Source organism: Leuciscus leuciscus (genome assembly GCF_965113295.1).
Source record: "Leuciscus leuciscus genome assembly, chromosome: 4".
Taxonomy (NCBI): domain Eukaryota; kingdom Metazoa; phylum Chordata; class Actinopteri; order Cypriniformes; family Leuciscidae; genus Leuciscus; species Leuciscus leuciscus.
The window spans coordinates 22,896,744-22,917,740 of record NC_138728.1 but is presented as its reverse complement, the minus strand read 5'-3'; the positions used below and the strand labels follow the sequence as shown (position 1 = coordinate 22,917,740).

General features: G+C 41.4%; 1 long non-coding RNA gene across 1 annotated transcript; it reads left to right on the top strand.

Annotated features, from left to right (window-relative positions):
* The first annotated feature begins 16,136 nt into the window (after positions 1–16,136).
* On the top strand, positions 16,137–19,437 carry LOC309496786. Its single transcript, XR_014205238.1, has 3 exons — positions 16,137–16,959; positions 18,715–18,735; positions 19,168–19,437. It is a non-coding gene; the product is annotated as an uncharacterized lncRNA (long non-coding RNA).
* The last annotated feature ends 1,560 nt before the right edge of the window (positions 19,438–20,997 follow it).

Sequence of the window (20,997 nt, the reverse complement as noted above, 5' to 3'; positions counted from 1 at the left end):
CTTTTGAGTAAGTAGCGAAGTGAACATTGCAAATAATATTGCTTGAGGGTGGGCTACTAATTGTTGGGTCCTAACTGTTATTTCCTAAGAAATAGAGGTTCTTACTTTAAAAAGAAAAAACGGGGTAGACTGAAATAAGGAGGGAGAGATGTAATGTATTTGAGTTGTTACAATACCTGAGGGCCACTAGAGGGCACCCCCGTGCTGTTGTTTGTTGTTGTTGCAGTGTGCCGAATAAATCAGTCGAAACAGTGCAGTCAGATCTCCGGTTTCCCTCGTGTGTATTCTGAAACACAAATAGAATAATATATGTTATTATAGCATATTGATGCATACATAACAACCACGATCAGATGATAAGAGCAAATCGTTTGCGACTCTAATGAGAGCTGTCTCAGTACTATGGTACGGTCTAAATCCTGATTGAAAATCCTTGCAGATATCATTTCTTTCTAAAAAGGAACAAAGTTGTGAAGATACTGCCTTTTCTAGTATCTTTGACAGAAAAGGTAGATTCGAGATCGGCCTGTAACTGACTAATTCTGTAGAATCAAGTTGAGTTTTTTTTAACAAACGGTTTAAACATAGCCAGCTTAAAAGTTTTTGGTACATATCCTAATGACAAAGATGAATTAATGATATTAAGAAGAGGATCTATGACCTCTGGAAGCATCTCTTTCAGTAGCATTCTTCCTCTCCTAGCAATGAATCAATCAAATTTTTCCTTAGGGAGAAAACAATGCACTGCCTGATGCGATACTGTAGTAGATGGTTGCATATAATTTTCTCCCTGATATTATCAATCTTATAAGTGAAGAGGTTCATAAAGTCATTACTGCTATGCTGCTTGGAAACGTCTGGACTAGAAGCTTTATTTTTTCATTAGTTTAGCCACTGTTTCAAATAAATACCTAGGGTTTTGTTTATTTTCTTCTAACAGGGTTAAAAATAAGCAGATCTAGCAGCTTTTAAGGCCTCTCTGTATGCAATTGTGCTCTCTTTCCATGAAATGTGAAACGTCTCTAGTTTTGTTTTCTTCCAGTTGTGCTCCATTTTTCTGGCTGCTCTCTTAAGGGCCTGAGTGTGCTCGTTGTACCACGACGTTGGACTATTTTCTTTAAGCGCAAAGGAGCAACTGTGTCTAAAGTGCTGGAAAAGAGAGAGTTAAAAGTTTCTGTCGCAATATTGAGTTCTTCTAAGCTATCTGGGATGCTGAGATGATGAAACTGATCAGGAAGATTATTAATAAAGCAATCTTTAGTGGCAGAAGTGATAGGTCTAACATATTTGTAACGCGGAGTCGGCTTTGCAGCCATGGCTAAATGAAGTTTACACGAGACTAGATAATGATCTGAGATGATCTGAGATTATGATTACGACAATGAGTGGGTCCTGACACGTGTTGTCTAACTCCAATAGAGTTAAGAATGTCTTTAAATGCCAATCCCAATGCATCTTTTTCGTTATCTACATGTATATTAAAATCACCAACAATTAGGACTTTATCTACAACCAGTACTAACTCAGCAAATTCTTTGATAAAGTCTGTATGGTGCCCTGTATACAGTAGCCAGCACAAATCTCAAACGTGATTTATCATTTACACTATATATCAGGGGGTGCCCAATCCTGCTCCTGCCGTGACTGTCCTGCACTGTTTATCTCCATCCCTAATCAAACACACCTGAAGTAACCAATTAAGGTCTTCAGGATCACTTGAAAATTAAAGGCAGGTGTGTTTGATTAGGGTTGTAGATGAACTGTGCAGGACAGTCGATCAGCAGGAGCAGGATTGGGCACCCCTGATATATATTGTTACATTAAGCACCAACACTTCAAAAGAATTATATTTGAAACTAAACTTCTTAGTAATTCTGATAATATTACTATAAATTACAGCAACACCTCCCCCTTTGCCTTTCAGACGAGGTTTATGTTTATAACCGTAATCTTGGGGGGTGGACTCATTTAAAGTCATGTAATCGTTTGGTTTTAGCCAGGTTTCTGTCAAACACAGCACATCTAGATTATAGTCTGTAATCATATCATTAACTTCTGAAGTAAGGGATCGAATATTCAGCAACCCAAGCTTTATCATTTGCTCATTTGTATTATATTTGTTTTTTATTTGTTGAACATCAATTAAATGTTTACCCTTAGATGGGTTTGTTAGTTTTTTGTATTTCCTAATTCGGGGAACAGACACAGTCTCTATTTGATGATTTCTAGGTGAAAGAGTCTCTGTGTGATGGGATTTATCTGACCTCAGTGACGAGAGACAGCTAGCAGACGATCGGTTTAGCCAGTCTGTCTGCTTCCTGACCTGAGCCCCAAAACCTGAGCTTTTTGTTGTGGGAAAGTGTTCCTGGTTCCGGTTGACCTACTTTATGCAGCCTAACAATCCTTTAACAGATTTGAATGTATAGAAATGTGATAGTGTGTTATGTGTATGGTTGGTTAAAAAGATGTGCTTTTAATCTAGTTTTAAACTGACAGAGTGTGTCTGCCTCCTGAACAACGCTTGGAAGACTGTTCCAGAGTTTGGTCGCTAAATAGGAAAATTATCTACTGCCCGCAGACGATATTGATATTCTAGGTATAATCCACCCAGTAGAGCATTACAATAATCTAGCCTTGGGTTCATAAACACATGAACTAACTTTTCTGCATTTGTCATTGATAGTATATGTCTTAATTTAGATATATTTTTAAGATGGAAAAATGTGGTTTTACAAATGCAAGAAATTTGGCTTTAAAGTTAAAGATTGCCATCAAATAGCACACCCAGGTTTCTAACTGACGATTTAAAGCACATTAAAAACACCACATAGACAAATGAACAACATTAAAAACTTCATATTCACCACAGGGGGACTTTAACTGATTTGAATTATAGATTTTAACACCCCAGTACGAAACAGCATTGGGCTGAACTCTGGTGTGAGAATGATAAACCATAAGTAAAAAAAGTCAAATTAAATCAAGTCACCTTTATTTATATAGCAGTGAAAATAGGAAAATAATGCAACAAAGATCGTTTTGGCTTTACAGCAGCTCTAGAAGAAAATAGTGCCATTGTCCAGCTTAAGGAAGTTGCTTAAGGAAGTTGATTCATTTCAGTCGTAAAAATCATTAGTTATAAATTCAGTTAATTTATCTATACAGCAGCTCTGGAGAAAAAAGTGATGTCATCGTCCAGACAATGGTGTCAATGCAGTCATATCAATATAATTGTTGAATATTAAGTGTCCCCAACTAAGCAAACCAGAGGCGACAGTGGCAAGGAACCCAAACTCCATCAGTTGGCAGAATGGAGAAAAAAAACCTTGGGGGTAACCAGGCTCAGTCAGGGGGCCAGTTCTCCTTTGGCCAATGAACGAACAGTGTATGATTATGATTCAGGCAGCATTACAGGTCAGAAGTCAAATTGGGTTCGGAACATTCAATATATTTAATCCAGTTTCATCTAGTTGAAGATCAGATTCATCATGCTGGTATGGAGACAGGTCTTGTTGAAGATCTGTGATACTGGCTGTCGTGCCGATGAGGCCTTCACAGGGGAGAGTCTAGGTGACACAATCTCTGCACTTCTGGTCTGCGTTGTGGTCGTGTCTAGGCGCAGGTCCTCCATCTGATCTGGATACGGCCCAGATCCGGCTGACTACGGTAACCTCAGGATAAACAGAGATTATTTTTAGCGTAGATGCCATTCTTCTTATAATGTAACAAGCACATTGGGCGTTAAAGGAAGTGTTCCCGGTTCCGGGTGACCTAGTTTATGCAGTCTAACAAACATTTAAAGTCCCCCTATAATCAATAATTTTATCCCTTAAAACTCATCTTTGATCACCAAAATGACATATTTAAAAGTTTTTTCCTGTGAAAATTTTTCTTCATGCCTTAAAATAGCTTCAATGTAACTCTACATCCTTGCCTTATTTAGTATACACGGAGCCATGAATATGCTAATTAGCCCCACTTCCATTTACTCGTGCCAGCTCAGAGATCCACTCGGCCAACTTACTGAGGTAAACGCTGCACAATGGTATCGCTCTTTACAACGTCGGACACATATCGGAAATGAATATGATTAGCCTTTTGCTTGGTTAAGTTATCAAAGAGCAAATAATGTGTTGCTAATGTTACACAAGCCATGTTCCTATTTGCCATCTCAGAGTCAGACAGCTGCCTTCTAACAATCAACATCCTTAGAAAGGCTTTGAACAACTCAGAAAGTCAATGGAGAAAGGCATATAGTTCATCATAACATTGTGACATTCATCATGCAACCGCTATATTGCAAAATCTACCCAATTTTTCATATCAACAGAAAAAATACCAGGATAGCCTGGCTTCTCTTGAGATTTCCTTGCTTCACGGCATAGAAATTATGATACGATAAAGCCTGCCTGCACACTGACGTGATTGGTTACAAGGTAGCTTGTGACGTAAGAAACACCTGCGATTTCAAACCGCGTTTTTGAGGCAGTCTTTTTTTTCACTGCAGTTTTAAATCGCCAGCAGTTGCTTTTGATATTCTAGGCATTATCAACTGGCCAGAAATTTGAGACCGCAATAGACGTGAAGGACTATAATGCATTAAGAGCTCGCTCAAGTACTGGGGAGCTAAACCATTTAGTGCTTTGTAAGTAATCAGCAATATTTTAAAATGCATACGATGTTTAATAGGATAGTATCAAATGCAGCACTAAGATTCAGTAATAGAGAGATACAGTACAACCATGATCAGATGATAATAGCAAATCATTTTTAACTCTAATGAGAGCAGTCTCAGTACTATGATACGGTCTAAAGCACGGCTGGAAATCTTCGCAGAGACCATTTCTTTAAAAAAAGGAACATAGTTTGTGAGGGTACTGCTTTTTACAGATCAGCCTGTAATTTACTAATTATCTAGGATCAAGTTGCATTTTTTAATAAGAGGTTTAAAAATAGTCAGATTAAAAGTTTTCGGTACGTATCCTAATAAATGACAAAGATGAAATAATGATGTTAAGAAGAGGATCTATGACCTCTAAATCAATCATTGACAGAATTTCGATGCATCAACATTGATTCCTTGTGACAATATTAGATCTGGTCAATCAAAGCCAGCTGATTTCTGTGTGAATGAGGTTTGCTAAATGAAGGAAAAAGACAAGCATTTGGCTGAACTCATGTGTGACGTGTGCTTCATGTTTACTCTGGGAACTGCAGTTCTACCTGAAAGACTCGGAGAAATAATAATATAACAAAGTATAAATTTATTGACAGCTCAGTAAGCAATTATTTATAAAGTTCTTTGGCGTAGGCCCCGTCCGTAGTGCATAATCCGAGGGTAGCGGATCTTTCCTGCCTGAAGACGAAGGCAGGGGCGCAACCGACCCCCCGGTAGGTAAGGACAGGACCATCCTGGTGGTGTTGGGGAGGGTGGAGGTGATTGTTGCGTCAGCATCTGCAAACTCAACCATGTGTAAGTACCGATCTTTTACACAGCAAGTATAAGGAACATGATTGGATAGATGTGAAGGTAATAAGTGACGTAGTAATTAAGACTTCCTGGCAGAACTTCTGCTGAAGCTTCATTTCCGCTATTGCAGTTGACAACATTTTTTTTCCACTTGACATCTGCATTTTCAACTTCTCACCAACTGCAAGTGGCAAATCTCACCGATCGGTTACATCCAGCTAAAGTCGAATACGCCTAAAGACATGTATTCAGCTGAGCTGTGGTACAAGTGTGTTCACAAGAGACAAACAGAATGTGTAATACATGTTTTTTGACACCACCAGTATATTTAAAACTGATGAATAGCTACAGAAATAATGTTAAATTTCAGATTTTTCTTACAACCAAACTTAAATTATGACTAGTACAAACTATTATGGGCAGATATAGGGTGTGTCTTAATGCTGAAAAATGCTGCTTCTGTTGGCAGAATACAGCTGTAGGACATCCGAATCCAGTTATTGCAAGTAGTGCTCGTTGCATCCTGTGGTGGACATCCAACCCCGCCCACATCCAAGTGTGACGTCAGAAGCAACGCACGTATCCAATATGTCACCTTGTGACTCCCCTTCCCCGTTTCGCCCCGGAAACCCGATTTGTTGTATGTAGGTTTCAGATTTAAAGGGTTTTTAGGCATAAGGGTAGATTTTAAGTGGGTTTCTGGCATAAGGGTAGGTTTTAGGTGGGTTTCAGTATGTAGGTTACAGATTAAAATGTTTTTTTAGGCGTAAGGGTAGTTTTTGAGTGGGTTTCAGTGCGGTCTGTCATAAAAAGAGAAATATAAGAAGTAAATGAAAAAGATTTAGGTGTGAGGGTTAGGTCTTCTTGGTGCTTTTTCCTGTTTCAAAGTTAATGAGGAAGCGCATTCTAGTGACAGGATATAACATGGCATCTGAAAGTTGTGGTTAGTGGTCCACTCTGACGAAGAGTTCCTTTCAAGGGAACTCGAGCTGCGTCGAAACGCTGTGGGAACGCCGAAACGGCGTGACGAAACGTCATGTGACGTCATCGACCAGGAAACTATAAAGCACACCTTAACCAAACAGCTTGTCTTCAGCAAGCGTTCTATGTGAAATTGTGTCCCTGGTGTTTTTTGTCTGTCTTAGAATTTGCTAGGCAGGAATTTTCACCAATAAATATATTATATATATTATATATATATTATATATATATTCCCGTGGGGAAGACGGTTTTCACCTCATTATGTGGTGCCCATCTCCCCTCGGTGCCCTCAGGGGGCCGGTCTGCCAACCCCACCTTCATGCTTGCTGAGGTAGCGCGTAGATTATGGGTCAACAAAGAATCTACGGCTCGGATCTCCAGATCTTATGGGTCCGCAATATATTAATAAAGCGGAGGAAACGGAGCTCAATAAGGATTTCCCCTTTCTCTCTTTTTCCTATTATCACAACTAAAATGTGTGTTTGCAAGCTATGATTCTTTTGTATTCAAATATGGATATTCAGCCTGCAATTCAGACTATGAAATACTTCTGATTGTTATTGGCTGCATTTAAATTTGAGAAATTAAATTAAATATCTTTCTGGCCTTTTGCATAAAATACTTTGCACTTTCTAAAATCCATGTTTATGGTAAGGGCACGCGCTGAGTGCTTCGTGCCCTCTCTAAAATCTATGTTTATGGTTTTTTTTAATTTTGAGAAATTAGATGAAGTATCTTTCTGGCTTTTTAGCTGTATAAAATACTATGCACTTTCTAAATCAATGTTTATGATAAGAGCACGTGCCGAATGCTTCGTGCCCTTTCTAAAATCCATGCTTGTGGTAAGGGCACGTGGCAAGTGCCTTGTGCCCTTTCTAAAATCCGTATTTATGGTAAAACGGATCTGAGGATCGTTATTATCTATAAGTAGGCCAAGAAGCCCTGACGCCAGAGGTGTCGGGCTCCGTGGGGAAGACGGTTTTCACCTCATTATACAGTGCCCGTCTCCCCTCTGTGCCCTCAGGGGGCCGGTCTGCCAACCCCGCCTTCATTCCAGGGCGCAGAGGGTCCCAGCGAGTTTTTACCCGAGGGTTGCTCGCTCCCTATCAGCCTATCAGAAGCTGACACTTTTTGGTTAAGGTGTGCTTTATAGTTTACTGGTCGATTACGTCAAATGACGTTCTGTCACGCCTTTGGACTGGTTTAATACGTGCTTCATGACGCAATCACGCAGAGGCGTTCCCACAGCATTTCGACACAGCGTCTCGTTCCCTTTTCAGGGAAATGTAAGCTTAGCGTTAAGTTCTGCCAGGAAGACTCAATCAGCGCGTCATGAATTAACTTACTTCTAACCAATCATGTGTTAACACTCTCAGTATAAAAGAATGGTACTTACATCCGTCTGAGTTCGCAGATACTGACGGCGCCAATTACTCTCCCCATTCGGTTCGCAGAAACCGACACCGGAGTTCGCTCTCTCGCGTTTTTGATTCCAACCCCAACAACACAAGTCATATCGTTGATTAGATCTCAGCAACTTTCACGGTGCGCGAGTGCGACACACTTGTGTAGGAAACAAGAGCCTGGCACAGGGTGGGAATTATACCGCGGCCACGCGGCCATGGCCGCCATTGCCCTACACTTTGGCCTTCATGCCCCGTGAAAAAAAAATCATCGTACGGCCACAGTGGCCTGTGTGCCCTGGCCCTGTCCAAGTTCCATGTATAAAGCGCCAGTTCGGCATAGTGGGCTTGCTTTGAATTACAGCGAGCCACCCAAGTAGTCTCTGAACTTCAATTAGTTCGTGGATTCGCGCAGGTGCAGTGTAGGGCTGGGCTATATATCGATATAAAAAAAATTTGCGCTGTGATCCTTGCTCCCCGCGCCTCTTTTTCCACTCTGCGTGCGTGTTTAGAGCATATATGTTATGAGAGGCGAATCATGACTACTTCAGAAAACCCAGCACAATAGGAACTACCAGGCAGTGACATAAGTGTACGCTGAGATAAAGTTTTTCACCTCAGAAAAACTGACTTTCTTGTCCTGTCAGCCGTTATCCTGTTCTCGTAGCGCACACTCTTCAATTGCACGCGCAAATGCGACGGCGCGCGCGCTGTATCTCCTCACTGATCAAGTGCAAAAGAAACTACGAGCATGCAACGCCGTTACGTTGTAAATTACACGAAATAAAAGTAATTCAGGTATGATTTTCATTCTATTCTATTCACCAGGAGCAGTTTCCATGTTTCATTAACAGTTATTGTTAATATGTGTATTCACCATGGTAACTGTCCTTTCCATATTAACCCCAAAATGCCACTATTTTTTCTTTGTGTTATTTTTTATATTTTTAAATGACTGTAGTGGCTCATACCAACATTGTATTAACAAAAACTAGTTTGGGACTGCTATTTAATAACTTTAGCATAGGCCTAATGTTTATTTATTAGTACTAGTCTTTACTATTGTCATATTCTTACAATTTATGTTATATATATATATGTATATGTATGTATGTATATATATATATAGGCAAATTATAACATGTTTACACAAAATTTGTTTATAGCTTTTATAGCTTTATAGCTTATTTGTTTATAGTTTATAGCTTATTTGTTTATTTGTTATATTTGTTAAAAAAAAGTCATAATCCATGTCTTATTCCAAATTAGGATGTTATGGTATCAATCTGAATGGGAAAACCATCGAATTGTACTCAATGGCCTTTGTGCCCTGTCATATGGCCTTGGTGCCCCCCCAAAAAAAGAAAAGGTGGAGGCCAAATGGCCTTGCCCCTAAAATTACATAATTCCCACCCTGGCGTGGCAGCTTGAAATCCCATGAGAGACGATTTCCACACAGGGTTTTTTCAAGTTCAAGTTCTACATTCAAAGTTTTACGTTGAGCTTCAGCGGCCACTGTTTACATGTCCCCATTATTTACTATGATTAAACTTCATTCAGGTAAGTATATAACTTGCTACTCTACTGTTCCCTTCATCAGCGGTCAAGTTTAAATGGCGACTGGTGACGTGGTAGTTTTCATTATATATATATAAAATATATATATGGGTCAGTGACGTTTTAGAATTTCAAAACAGTAAAAAAATAAAAATGAAAAGACAAATTAAATATAGCATTTTTTGAGTAAATCTATGTGTATATTTTTTGTTTTTATTAGTGCCCTTTATAAAAAATAACAATATATGACATTTTAATGTGTTTCTTTGTATACAGTCCTTGAAAATGTCATACGGTAAAACGAAATGATTTTTAGAAATAAATTAAATTTGATATTCATGACACGGTTAAATACAACCAAGAATGTAATAGTTGATCTGTAAGTATTATAACAAGTTGCAAAATATAAACACCTACACCACAAATACTAGATATTTTGTTTTTTAACGACTACAGCATGTCATCTATGGACATTTGTTCAATTTTTTTGCTAGAAATTAGTCAAAAATGCCTTGAAGTTATATACATATATATATCATACTAGCTCTCCTCCATTATTTTCATGAACCATGTAAACAAACAAAGTATTTATTTTTATTTCTTTTAAAATTCAATGTTTTACCATATGACATATTTTGTTTTACCGTATGACATAGTACAATTTCAATGTTTCATTGCATTTTTTATGTAATAAATTGATGTAGGCCAATTCAGAATGATTTCAAAGAAACACAAGTGAACCTTTTATTAACAGTAGAATATATTTCCCAACACTTGAACATTTCTTTTAGCTCATATCAAAAGATTCATCACTTTTTTACGAAAAACGTATAACAAATAACAGTAACATTGTGAGAATGTGGGAAAACCTCTTTTCCGCGAGATATTGAAGCCAAAAATTATCCTTAATTTTGAATTGATGTAAAACGCGTTGCGGCAGCATGCAGACATAGGCGAGACGGCTCGCGCGCCCATTGGCTGCCCTGTCGCAACTGCAGCAGCCTATCGAGAGAGGCCCCTCGTGACGTCAGATCCAATGAGGGCGCTTCACGCCCACTGCGTCACATCCCGCCGAAACGGGCGTGCTTGGGCCTATAAATATAGCTCGACAGGCTGTAGAATCTGTTTTTTCATCGCCTAAGCGAACCAGAGCGTGTTGCATGCACGGCAAAGATACGCAGTACTCGTTCCCTCTTCTAGAGAGAACCGAGGTTACGTTAGTAACCGAGTACGTTCTCTTATGAGAGGTCTCGTACTGCGTAATATCTTGCGCTAGGGGAACACAGTGTAAAACGCTGTGCGTGCTGAGATCCAACACCAAAGTCCCAAGGGCAAGTGCCCAGGGATCATATAGTGCATGATCATCAGGGACTCGCAGAGAGTCCAGGAAAGAGGGGCTGGAACAGCATCATTCCTGTAATAAGTAGCGTCCTATAAGGAGCAAATTATATCACTAGTGTTTCACACAGTCAGGGCGAAAAACTCTGCCTGGTCTGATGAATATTATGCGTCTTACACACTGCCCATAAAGTTATTTAATTGATCAGCGAGCTGCGCTCGAGCAGTTTCAGTATTCTGAGTTGATAGCCTCGGGCAGACAGTACTGATTTTTAGATCGAAAGCAGCTTAGCCTACAAGGCGGGAACCTCTAGGTTATAAAACCTTATAAATGTAGACGGGGAGGCCCAGCCTGCCGCCATACAGATATCTTGCAAGGCAATCCCACTAGACCACGCCCACGACGAGGCCATGCCTCTTGTGGAGTGCGCTCTGACACCTAACGGGCACTGCAGGCCCTTAGAGGCGTAAGCCAGCGCTATAGCGTCAACTATCCACCTGGATAGACTGTTTCGAGGCAGCTAGTCCCTTAGAACGTCCGTTGAACGAAACAAAGAGCTGCTCTGTCTGTCTGAAAACAGTCGAGCGAGACACATAAGCCCTTAATGCCCTGACCGGGCAAAGAAAGCTTGCGTCCTTCTCCTCATTAGAGGCCGGCAGGGCCGACAGGGAAATCATCTGAGCCCTAAACGGTGTGTTGAGGGATTTAGGAACGTACCCGTGCCTTGGTTTGAGTATGACCCTCGAGTCATTTGGCCCAAATTCCATACACGTTGCGCTCACTGAGAGTCAAGTGAAAGACAAGTGTTTGAAATCTATTGATTGGATTGGCTCGAATGGGGCATCTTTCATGGCTTCCAAAACCGTAGAAAGGTCCCACATGAGAACTGAGGGAGGTCTGGAGGATTCAGCCTCTTAGCTCCTCTAAGGAAGCGAATGACCAGATTGTTTCTTCCAAGTGACTGGCCAAGCGTCGGTTTAGAAAACGCTGCTATGGCCGCCACGTAAACCTTGAGCGTGGATGGGGTTCTGCCCTTATCCAGTAGCTCTTGCAGGAAGGAAAGAACCTCCGTCACCCCACAGTCTGAGGATGAAAAGCCACGAGCTGTGCACCAGCTAGAGAACACAGACCATTTAGAGGAATAGAGCCGTCTAGTAGACGGGGCTCTAGCCTGCGTGATCGTCTTTAGCACTCCCACCGGGAGGTTAGCGGGTACCCGTTGATGGCCCACGCATGTAGGGACCAAAGCTCAGGGCGAGGATGCCAGATCGAGCCCTTGGCCTGAGAGAGGAGATCCCTCCTCACTGGTATCGGCCATGGGGCAGTGCTCGTCAGCTGCATCAGAACCGGGAACCAAGCTTGGTTCGTCCAGAACGGGGCCACGAGTAGCACTGAGCATCCGTTTTCCCTGATTCGCTCTAATACCTGAGGTAGGAGCGTGACGGGGGAAAAGCATAGAGCGGGCAGCGGGGCCAGATGTGGGCCAGACAGTGAGCGTGTGACAGTGAGCAAAAACTCCAGACAGTGAGCGTTTTCCTGAGACGCAAACAGGTCTACCTTCGCTCTGCCGAATGTCTTCCACAGCAGTTGGACTGTCTGTGGGTGTAGAGACCATTCCCCTGTCGGAACATTGTCCCTGGACAGTCTGTCTGGTCCCACATTCAGGTGGCCTGGCACGTGCGCTGCTCTCAGCGAGCGCAGATTGTGCTGAGCCCAGACCAAGAGGCACTCCATCAACCTGTAGAGGTTTCGGGACCTGATACCTCCTTGGCAATTTATATAGGCTACCACTGACATGTTGTCCGAACAGACCAAAACATGGTGTCCTTTTATCAGAGGACAAAAACGCCTAAGCGCGTTGTCGACTGCCATAATTTCCAAGCAGTTTATGTGTAGAAGCTTTTCCCACTGGCCGAAGAACGGTCTGCCCTTGAGCAGCGCTCCCCATCCCGAGGTGGAGGCGTCCGTAGACACCACCTTCACACTCGAGGAAGTCCCCAGGCTTACACCTGAACGGTACCAATCGGTCTCTCTCCAAGGTTTCAGAGCTCAGACATCATATACTCTCACAGTTATACCTTTCCCTCCTCTTAGCTAGGTTCTCCTCTCTAGCTGCAGGATCTGCCCTTAGCTTTGCACGGAAACGTGCACCCCTCTCCTTACTAGAAAGAGGCATCTGTAATTAATCTGTAAGAGGCATCTGTAAAAATGCTTGAAATAGGCAGAAATATATTATATATGTTAATATTAATTCATAGTAGTTGTACAAACTATATATGTGATAAAACAATTAAGAAATAACTAAATAATTCAGTTAAATGCTCTGTGTCATATGGTATAACAACATGTCATATGGTAAAATCGTTTGTCCGTATGACATTTTTTGTTTGCCCTTATGACAGTTCCATGCTTTGTCCATTATAACAGGCAGTTGCTTGGCCACCTCCTTCCACCTTTACCCTTGACCTTGACTTTTAAACTTTATATTTCACCTGTAAATCAATATTTTTTCAAATTTTAAATGTATTAAACCCTTTTTTGACGTTTGACCATATGACACCCAAATCTGTGACACATGGTAACACACTTGGAAAAGGTGAAATTACCTGAAATTTAGGAGCAAAATCTTAAAGTTACTTTAAACTTGGCTGGTCTTCAGGGGTCCTCTGAGTGATGTCATCACATGTCACATGACTTAAGTCATTAATATTCAGTTCCAAAATGGCTTCCAAACTTTGTTTTACCGTATGACATAGGGAAAATGTGTCTTTGCGGAACAATTTGTTTTAGATACTAATGACATTTCTTTAAGGTCTATCTCACTGACACTTTAATATGCTTATCTTAAGACTTGAATAAATATGCCAAATGAAAAATTTGATGATTTTTAAACATTTTTAATCATTTTAAATGCAATTGTCTTAAATAACTTTAAGTGAATTCCGTTTGACCGTATGACATTTGACCACATTAATAGTCTAAAAGTTACCTATTTTTGAATTTTTCACACAATTATGAACAGTGAGGAGGACAAATGATGTGAGATTAAAGCATATATATAATTTTAAACCTATTTTATATAAATATATAATATTTATTGCTCCTGGAAGTGCAAATCAGTGCGGCACGTCACTGACCCATATATATAAAAAAAAAAGTCTACTTACTACACTACACTACTTACTAGGGCCGGATAGCTCGCTGGTTGTAGCAAGTGTATGCAAAGACTTGCGTAACTGATATCCCACAGCTCAATGGTAATCTATTTTCAGCATCGTTGATCCCACGCACTCATGGGCAGTTGCAAAATACTAACAACTGGATGCTGAATAACATTTAAAACAAGCTTTAGAGCAACTAAGATATTAATCGGATTTATATGCATAATTATGCTTACAGCTCGCGCTCCTCACCCGCTCACTCACCATCGTGAGAGTGCACTCCGTCTTAAAGGAGCAGTAGCTTAGCCTACCTATCCAACTTGTTTTACGCCTTTTCTGAATTCGGTATTGCTTCGGCATTTATGGACTGGAGATGTTTTTGTCAACCACTTCCCGACCGCCGGGAAGATCTCGACTTATATACCTGGATGATTGCAGACTTAAACCAATCAATAGGGGGAATATATATATATATACATATATTTTTATGTATATCTCAGCTCGTTTTCAAACATAAAGCAACAGCAATTAATGCTGTTAAATTATAACTTATTTTTAACTTTTATTTTTAAATACATTTGAAAATGATTCATGGAAATATATGACTATATCATAAAGAAGAAGCTGAACCTAAAGGAAGCAAGTTGTCACTGGACGTTATGCATTAGTAGTCATGGTTATGAAGGATGTTGGGCTTATATGGGTAGGCCTATGTTGCAGGAGTACATAATACAAAGGAAATAAATTATACATTTACAGTGCTGATATATTTTTCTTCATATCAAGATTTTTTAATACTTGCATTTAAGTTCTTCAGTAACAGAAATATTGTACAATCGCTGTAACGCGTTCTGTTCTCGGCGACTACGTTAATCCACCAATATGTGTCATAGAAATATTTACGTAATAGGTATTTGATATTAAATGTACAAAGAAGGCAGACTAGGATGCTCAGGTCAAAGGTCACGGACTTTGCCAATGTGATTAACACAGTAGACCTAATAGTTATGTTTAAATTATATCATTCAACCAATCACCAGGAATCTTAGTCAAGAAGACTCGAGTGACATTATATTTTCTCATCTGTATGATTTAAATGTTCAGAGATTTTTCTATTCAAGGGACTCACTTGGCTGCCATGGCCAGCGATCTCTCGGCCGTGAATAAAACTTCACTCGTACAAAGGCAACTCGAGAGTAATGTCAGGTGTACACTGCACAGCTGAGAAATAGATTCTGCGCTCAAAAGTCAACAACAGAATATCAAGTGTGATTGAGGTTGTATCTTATCGGTATGCCGTCACCTTACTTCAGGTAAGTATTGTAATAGGATTAATAAGATTAAGATTTAGTGGTTATAAAAAAAAAATAAAAAAAAAATTATTGAGCCTGCTCAGGCTTCGTTCATTCACGCTTTACAGAAATTATCCTATAGTGGCTGCTAACATCCTTTCTGGTCCGAAGTGGTGGAAAAAATTACGTTGTATGTGCTAACAAAGATCGGTTGCATCAAGGCAGATCTTCTCATTAGACGAAAATGCTATTCCTGAGATGTTTATCTGGCAATCAGTAGTCTCCAATTTCATGATTAAGGTTGCTTGAGCACATTCCTGACCACTGCAGTGCTATAGCTACACACTAGTCTACAGGTGGCTCTGCCCTTCAGCAACCCTTGTCCATCACCCCGTCTCCTCTAACAGTGATCATGTAAATTAGTCGCTCTGCTCAATCCAGCTAGTCCATATATCACTGGAGGCCTGGCTCCCTACATCTTAAAAGCTTATATTTCTGCAGTATTTGTTTATAATGTTTCGGTTTTCTTTTCAGATTCCTTTATTTCCCATCCTCATCACGGCCGGTTGTTCCTTCCAAGTCTACAATTACGAAATCAATGTCTGGTGGGTCTCCAGTGTCCCCAGGGTGTGTGTGAGGGGTTTGACTTGGAATGCTCCAAAGATATTTTCTTCTATTATGCTGGAATTGTCATTTGAGTGTGAGTACAGTGCATTGTTTTTGTCTGTCCCTTTGGACGCAGTCAGGCTGCTGCTCCCTGGCACAGGGGGTGGAGTTTCAACAGCTCGTTTTGCAGCTCCGATTACTCAGACATTTTCAAAACTTTTAGCTTCGTCAAACCTACTCAGAGATGGAGAGACTCAGAAGCGTCAACAGGTAGACACCATTTCCGGATGGTTAGTCGAAGAATTATGCGTAGTAATCTTCTAGTCATTCACTATGTCATCCTGTCTCGATAGGCTATAAATCATATTCTGGGAGCTGGATTTATGTAACTTTAGGGTTTGCAATGCCACTTATCCGGAAGGAATGCCGCTCAGTCCCTCTCAGCGTTGCTGTAGTCCTTACAAAGCAATCTCTTTAAATTAAGTCCTCCATGCTCGACTTTGTGCATTGTAACTTTGCAATTGTTGAAATGCTTTAACAGCAACATTACAGAAAGTGGAATCCATTTAACCCCCCTTTTAATTAACTTCCATTCGAAATGGTCTTCTCTTTCTATTTTCATATTCGATTGTAGCCATGTTTTAACAGCATTCATGGCTCATGCACCCAGGGTAATTTAATTCAGATCTAACACTCCGATCTTGCCATGGTCTTTCTTTTTCTGATTTGCGTTCTCACTTAATTTCTTTACTCTTTCTTAAGCACTCCAAATGACTAAAGTTCTGGTATCACATTAACAAATTCTAAAATTAGCAATAAATGTTGTCCCTTCTATCTATGAGTAAATTCCTAAAATCCTCCCTAGATTCTCAGATCACTCCCTCTATTTTCCTACCTAACGAAGCATCTCTCTCTAAAGTCTGGTTCAGGACTCATCTAGTTTCAGTCCTCAAAAGCTACAGCTGTCTCCCTTTCAGCATACCGGTCATTCCTGCAGGATCGGGGCAGCCACTACAGCAGCCAAATGCGGCATTTCTACTTCAGCTATCAAGATGCTGGGCAGATGGTTTTCCTCTGCATTCAAGTCTTATTTAAGAAATGATTCTAAAATCATTCTGGAAGCTCAGCAAGCTCTTCAGTAACGATTCAGGTAAATCCTCATGCAAATACTGGTGGTGGTGTCATGTTTCAATTAATCTGTGCTGGAACTCTAGCTTGCATCACCCGATAAGCAGATAATGTGGTCTGTCTCCATGTGGCTATTGCAGCCTCGTTTCATGTGGCTGTCTGGTCTTGTCTCTCGTCTATGTGTGGTCCATCACGGCCTTGTGGCCGTTTGTGGACATGTCCTGAGTGGCTATCATAGCCGCGTTCTGTGTGGTCGATTTTGCCCGTGTAGCCTATCGTGGCCTTGTCCTTATGGCCCATCGTGGTCTTGTGGTCCATCGTGGCCTTGGTTTTGTGTGGCCTAGCGGCCTTGTCTTGTGAAACTTGTCTTTTGTGTGGCATTAGCGGCCGTTGTGGCTCCTAAGCGGTCTCGTCTCTGTGGTCTCCCATGGCCGTGTGGCCTATCGTGGCCTTGTCCTGCAAGGCCCATCGAGGTCTAGTGACCTCTAGAGGTCGTGGTTTCATGTGGCTTTATGGCCGTGTCTATGTTTAGCCTGTTTATGTGTGGCCTTTAGTGGCTTTGTGGCTTTTTGCGGCCTTGTCCTATGTGTGGCCATTCGTGGTCTGTGGTCCATCGCGGCCTTCGTTTTGTGTGGTCTATCATGGCCGTGTGGCCTATCGTGGCCTTGTCCTGTGTGTGGCCCATCGGGGTCTGTGGTCCATCGAGGCCTTGGTTTTGTGTGGCTTAGTTGCCTTGTCTTATAGGCTTGTCTCTGTGTGGCATTAGCGGCCGTTGTGGCTCCTAAGCGGTCTCGTCTATGTGGTCTCCCATGGCCGTGTGGCCTACCGTGGCCTTGTCCTATATGTGGCTATTATGGCCTCGTGGCTCATCGAGGCCTTGGTTTTATGTGGTCCAATGGCCGTCCGGTCTATCGTGGCCTGTCTCGTTTGTGGTCTTTTGTGTCTAATGGCCATCATGGCCAGCTATATGTGGTCTATCATGGCCGTGTAGCCTGCATGGCTTGTCTGCATATGCCCATTGAGGTATGTTGGTCCATCGCGGCCTTGTTATGTGTGGTCGAGCCGGCCTTGTGGTCAAGCATGACCTTGTATTTATGTGCGGTCCATCGTGGCCTTGAGGTCAAGCATGACCTTGTGTTTGTGTGCAGTCCATCGTGGCCTTGTGGTCAAGCATGACCTTGTGTTTATGTGCAGTCCATCGTGGCCTTGTGGTCAAGCATGACCTTGTGTTTATGTGCGGTCCATCGTGGCCTCGTGGTCAAGCATGACCTTGTGTTTATGTGCGGTCCATCGTGGCCTCGTGGTCAAGCATGACCTTGTGTTTATGTGCGGTCCATCGTGGCCTTGTGGTCAAGCATGACCTTGTGTTTATGTGCGGTCCATCGTGGCCTTGTGGTCAAGCTTGACCTTGTTTATGTGGTCTATCACGACCTGGCGCCTCAATGGCTTTTATGTGCAGCCTATCAGGGTCAAGTGGTCCATCGCTGCTTCGTCTCTATGTGGTCATCACGACCTCGTGCTTTATAGCTATTATGTGTGGTCTTTGGACCTTGTCTTTATGTTGTCTATCACATCATGTCTATGCACAGCAAATTTGGCATTATGGTCCATTGAGGCCTTGTCTAAGTGGTCATCATAATCGAGCAATATTATGGCTTTCACGTATGGTCTATCGTGACCTTGTCTTTATGCAGTTCATTTTTTAATATATAAAAAAAAAAAAAAAAAAAAAAAAAAAAAGCTTTTTCACGTTATTAACTTTTCTTTCTCATTCCAGGAACTGCAGGATCCACGACTGGTGGGTACTCTTACTTACAGTTCTTCGGGGGTGGGCTCCGTCCCGGCGGAGGTATTCCTCCACCTATCTTTGGGGGTGGGCTCCGTCCCGGCGGAGGTATTCCTCCGTCCCGGTGGAGGTATTCCTCCACCTATCTTTGGGGGTCGGCTGCGCCCCTGCCTTCATCTTCAGGCGGGATTTGCAGATTCCGTTACCCTCGCATTGCTTGCTAAGGACGGGGCCTACGCCAAAGACTATGCTTGCTGAGCTATTAATAAATTTACTCGTTATATCATTTTATCTCCCGAGTCTTTCTGGTAGAAATGTAAGCTTAGCGTTAAGTTCTGCCAGGAAGACTCAATCAGCGCGTCATGAATTAACTCACTTCTAACCAATCATGTGTTAACACTCTCAGTATAAAAGAATGGTACTTACATCCGTCTGAGTTCGCAGATACTGACGGCGACAATTACCTCCAGCCTCCCCAACCACCTCCAAGATGGTCCTTTCCCTCCATCCTCCCCACCACCACCAGGATGGTCCCTTCCTTTGCCTCCAGGGGGTCGGCTGCGCCCCTGCCTTCATCTTCAGGCGGGATTTGCAGATTCCGTTACCCTCGCATTGCTTGCTAAGGACGGGGCCTACGCCAAAGACTATGCTTGCTGAGCTATTAATAAATTTACTCGTTATATCATTTTATCTCCCGAGTCTTTCTGGTAGAACTAGGGTTACATATGTAAGCGAGACGTTTTGTGTGAATGTACATTTTTGACCAACTTATTTTAATAAAAATGTTCTTACTTTTTATGTCATTTCTAGCAAGAAACTAATATTGTAGTAATTAAATATTTGCTTCGTTATTAACCAAAAAACTCTTGCCATAGAAAGATATGGTAAAAATCAAGAGTAGTATGCGGTTCCGATTTCATCAATAGAGTTGTGCTGGAGTATATAATGTTTACTTGCTTAACTTTTGAGGCCTATATTCCATGCCTTCAGGGTTAAAATCTTTTACACAGGTATAACAGAAAATAGAAACACACACATACACCAGTATAAGTGGTACGTTTTTAAACTTATTCTGTATGTTTTTTGACTGGGTAATGAGCCAGTGGAGGTATTCCTTTCCTCCTTTCATGTGACTCACTTTTCACCTGTAAGTTGCCACATTCACATTCATGTCACACTTTCAATTCCCCTGAAAACTTTTGGCATCCCTGTTGAATAGCAATAGGGGCTATTAAATAGGGGCAGTTGTGGCCTAATGGTTAGAGCAGGGGTGCCCAATCCTGTTCCTTGAGATCTACCTTCCTGCAAAATTCAGCTCCAACCCAGATCAAACACAACTGAACCAGCTATTTAAGATTTTGAGGAGCACTTGATAATTACACAGGTGAGTTGGATCTAGTTTGGATCTGAACTCTTCAGGTATGTAGATCTCCAGGAAAAGGATAGTTAGAGAGTGTTAGAGAGTTGGAAACTCTGGAAGGAAACTCAGCAGGAAACGACTGAGGTGCCTTGAGCAAGGCACCTAACCCCCAATTGCTCCCCGGGCACTGTAGACTAGAGAATGGCTGCCCACTGCTCCAGGTGTTTGTGTGCACTGGTTGGATAGGTTAAATGCAGAGGACAAATTTAGAGTATGGGTTACCATACTTGGCCTTCACATCACTTCAATACTTTATAAACTTTCCTTTTCACATTTTTGTAATAATTGTTTTGTAGTGTTAATAAATGTGTATGTCAATGCTTTCTTTTTAAGGGGGCACTGCCTCAGTTGCCTTGCAGCCTGCTCCACACTCTCTCCACACTCTCTAACATTTCTCTGCTAAACTGGATTACTACTGCACTAGCTATTCTTAAAAAAAAAAAAGAAAAAAAGTCTGCTACACATCTGAGAATAGAACAGACCCACTGACATGAGAACAACACACACTTGTCTCATTCCCATTATTTTAAATTTCTCAAGTAGAAAGTTAATTTAATGAGAATTATCACCGGCTAATGGGAATTAGAATTAGTCAGATGAAGAAGATTATCTTGGCATTATTAGCACTATCTGTCAACCTCAATTAAAATGATGGTAATTAGGAGAAGGCTCAGTATTGCTACTTGCAGACAATTATTTGCTGGACAGAGGAAAGCCAAGTTGCACTTTTTTTCTAGTAAAGATTCTTCTATAGGCACACTTCCTCTTCTTCTATATAATTGCTGACATTTCACAAAATTATTGGTCCAGATGGCCTTGTTCTTCTGGTAAGGTAGTTTCAAATATCTTGTGTG